Below are 4322 nucleotides of genomic sequence, written 5' to 3'. Positions count from 1 at the left end.
AAATATATACAAAATATCTTTTGTGCATAGTATTTTGATAGGATACCTTGTTACTTTTACATTTCTACATATTTATTGCACACTTATTACAGTTTTAATCACATTAAGCAAAGTAAATGAAGGTGGTATTATTTATTTATTTACTGTGTGGTTAATGTAATGAATAAAATGTACACTATGTGCACAAACCCAAATTCAAATATTTAATCAATAGTTGCCAAATTAAAGTTATTTTTCTTAAACATGTACCAGTTGGTTAAAATTGTTATTTAAAATTGGAAATTTTATGTTTATTAGTTCTCATTACTAACATAATTTTAGATTGCAAGGCTCTATAGCTGTTGGCAACTGGAGCCACATTTCACAACTCAACCTTTATCAGTACACAAATATTGACATTATGGTCTCTGTCTCACTGGACTTGTGAAGTCCTTCTATTCCTGACTTTTACGGTAAGGTGATAGACCTGTAAAATCTTTCCTGACACTTTTTCGCTTTTCACTTATTATATAAAAAAATAAAGAGAGTAACATTTTGTTGCCAGATCAATAGAATAATTTTGATTTCTTGGTTAAGATTAGATTCCACCACCCCGATAAAATCCTAAACCAAAATAGACCAATCTATTTATCCATAACAGTATCCACCTTTGTAAAATTTACTGTAAATCAATATACACAGAGGATGCTCTATAAAATATGATCCTAATGTTGCCTTATGAGTAAATATATTCTGATATTAAATTCTGTGATCCTAGTGTTTTCCCACACATGAAGTTCCTAATTTCATGTCATACATTAATTTAACCTTCACATTTTTTAGTTAACATTCTTTCATTGAAACTTTGCTTACTAGTAACAATGAACAAGCTTTTACAAATCAGTAACTATGAGATATTTATTTTCATTTTGCCTATCTTTGAGTCCATTATCCCCTTTTATAAGAAACCACTCAGAAGGGATTAAGATCTACCCTACACCAGTAGGACCTGTTAGCTGATAACATCTTCACACTAAAACCCTATTTCCACAAACAAGGTCACATTCACAAGGATTAGGACTTCAAAGCATCTTTTGGAGAACACAATTCAATCCATAAAATACTCAAAACACATTTTTAATATTATATATTTTGAAATACCTCCAAGTGACTTGAACTTCAATCGTTATATAGAATGTATTCTTCCAAGAGTGAAAGACCTGGGTATCACTCTCATGCAATTGGATATCCATTTAACTGATTTCATTCTCCCATCAATCTGCTCGCTTTCCGAAATTGCCATTGTCTTATATCTTGCACTGACCTTTCACATAGTTGCTGGTTAACCAAGCTCTACCTACTTCCAAACATTTTCAAATCTAGGGCTTCTGCCATTAAAATGCAAAGTAAACTTATTGTTGACTCCTTTTTACTTTTAGGATAATCTCCAAATTCCTCTTCACACAACAATATGATCTTACTATGTCTCCAGCTTCAATTTCCACTACTCTACTATATGATTTTACACTGTCATAGTTTCTTATGCACAATATATCCTGTCATTTCTTTGTATATTTATACATTCTGTTCTATCCTCCAACATGCATGTCCTGTGCTTCTGTTCCTAGGAATGCTGTTTTTAGATGCCATCGAGTTGACTGCAACTCTTAAAAACCCTATGAACAATGGATCTGAACTCTGTCCTATCCTATGTCATCCTCATCATCTCTGATGCATTTGAAACCATAGTAACCACTGTGTCAATCCATCATGCTGAGGTCTTCCTTTCTTTTAATGACTTTCCCAGCATGATGTCATTTTCCATGAACTGGCTCCTCTTCACATGGCCAAAGTATGCAAGACAAAGTTTCACCATTCTTGTCTCTAAGGAGCACTCTGGAATAGGTCTCTTTATGTATCTCTCATTTTATGCATCTCTGCTTTAATGATCTAAAGACATTGATTCTTTTCTGTCATCTTTGGTCATCGTCCAGCTCTCTGATGACAACAAGTAATTGTGAAGACCATGGCCTGAATCAGGCATACCTATGTTTCTAGACTGCCATCATTGCTCTTAAGTACTGTGGAGAGGTCCCTAATAGCATATTTTCCCAATACAATAGGTATTTCAATTTCTTGGCAGCTGGTGCCAAGAGTGTTGATTGTGGAGCCAAGTAAACTGAAGCTTTAACAATCTCAATCTCTTCTCTATCTATTATGATGCTGTCAATTGGCCCTGTAGTGAGAGTCTTTGTTTTCTTATGTTTATCTTCAATCCATATTGAAGTCTGTAGTCTTTAACTTTCCACAGCAAATGCCTCAGGTTGGCCTTGTGTCCTCGGTTTCAGCAAAGATTATGTCATCTGCATAAGGCAAGTTGGACATTAGTGTTCTTCCAATCCTGATGCAACATTCCTCTTCATAGAGTCCAGACTCCCAAATGATCTGTTCTGCATTTAGATTGAAAAGGTATGGAGGTAGGATGCATCCCTAGCGTACACCTTTCTTGATTTTGGACCATTCAGCGTTTCCTTGCTCTGTTCTGATGACTGCCTCCTGGTCCAAGTATAGATTTCACATAAGCACAATCAAGTGTTCTGGGATTCTCATTCTCCTCAAAGTTAGCCACAGTTTGTTGTGATCCACACAGTCAAATGCCTTTACACAGACATGGAAAAACACAGATAGACATTCCTCTGGTACTATCTGCTTTCAGCTAAGATCTAGCTAACATTGGCTAGAATGTACATAATGCCATGGTCTCTTCTATATTTAGCTTGTTCATCTGGCAGTTCTCTGTGAATAGAGAAAAGTTAAAACAAAAGGAAGAAATCCTGAAGTAAAAGAGATGATCAGGAGATTTCCAAGGGAAGCTCAAGAAGAGCAAGCCGTTATAACAAAATGTGCAAAGAGCTAGTGTTTAAAAATCAAACAAGAAGAACACATTCAGCATTTCTCAAGCTGAAAGAACTTAAGAACACATTCAAATTGCAAGTTGCAATACTGCAAAGTTCTAAGGGCAAAATACTGAACAATCCAGGAAGCATCAAAAGAATATAGAAGGAATACATAAAGTTACTTTTCCAAATTGAATGGGTCAAAAATAAGCCATTTCAGAAAATAGTGTGTGATTAAGAATGAATAATAATAAATGAAGATGTTCAAGCTATACTTAAGGCACTGAGGAAAAAAAAAAATAAAGCCCCAAGAACTGATTGAATGAATACCCATTGACATGTTTCAACAAACAGATGCAGCTCTGGGCGTGTTCAGAAGTTTGGCTAACTGACTGGACAGGATCGATATTTGTTCACATTCTGATAAAAGGTAATCCAGCAGAATGTGGAAATTACCAAATAATTATTGTTACAGCACAGAGGATAGGTATTTTATACTGAGAATCACAATTATGTCGAGAAACAATATGAATTAAGCATCCCATATATAGAGCTATCCTCATTCAACAAGCTAGTGTATATTCAGCATTTTTTCTGAGGTTATTAAATTCCCTGAGAATGCAACATAAATAATATTTTTACTTTTAAAAGTTCATCCCTAGGAAAAAAAGTTATGGCTTAGTGGTAAGATCCTGTACTGCAATCCCAAAGGTGTGCAGTTCAAATCTAGCAGGTACTCTGCAAGAGGAAGAGCAACCTCTTCCCATGTGGTTTACTGCCTCTCAAAATCTGCTGGAGCGTCAGCTATGCGTCACTTCCAACTTGAAGGCATCCAACAGAGAACACTTAAAATAAAAATCGTACATAAGAAGAAACAGTAAGAACTAAGTGCATGGGGACACTGCAGATTGGATCAATGATTCATTTATTATGAAGGCCCAACAACAACAAAAAAAGAAGTTCCTTGGAGAATATTCCCTCTATGAAATATGAATTCCTCTATGAATATTCACTCTGTGAAAGCTCATGACAACAAATGATTTTTTTTCATTTTTATTTTATATTGATGGGCATCCACAATTTGTATGCATTATGTTTCACATCTTTTTTCATTCACATTGTATTTCATATGCTTCCCATACAACGTGTTTTACAAAGTCCATCACTTTTTAACTATATACACCATTACCACACCTTTTCAGAACTTTGCTGGATTTTTCCCATTTTTTTCACCCCTCCCCCAACCCACCAAACTCTGAGACCCTGGGATTTTTCCCCCATCCATTCTCACCACTCTGCTTCCATGCTTTCCCCTCTTAGACTTTCATACACAATTTACTAGTCATTTTTTTTTATTTAGGTTGTTTATTTTTCATTTCAATGAACATCTACAGAGATTTTGGGATTCCATTCATTCATTGTTGCACCCTTCTCCCCGCACAAACC

The sequence above is a fragment of the Elephantulus edwardii genome, unplaced genomic scaffold (assembly GCF_000299155.1).
Source record: "Elephantulus edwardii isolate Elephantulus edwardi_28Jun2011 unplaced genomic scaffold, EleEdw1.0 scaffold00043, whole genome shotgun sequence".
Taxonomy (NCBI): domain Eukaryota; kingdom Metazoa; phylum Chordata; class Mammalia; order Macroscelidea; family Macroscelididae; genus Elephantulus; species Elephantulus edwardii.
This window is presented reverse-complemented; position numbering follows the sequence as displayed.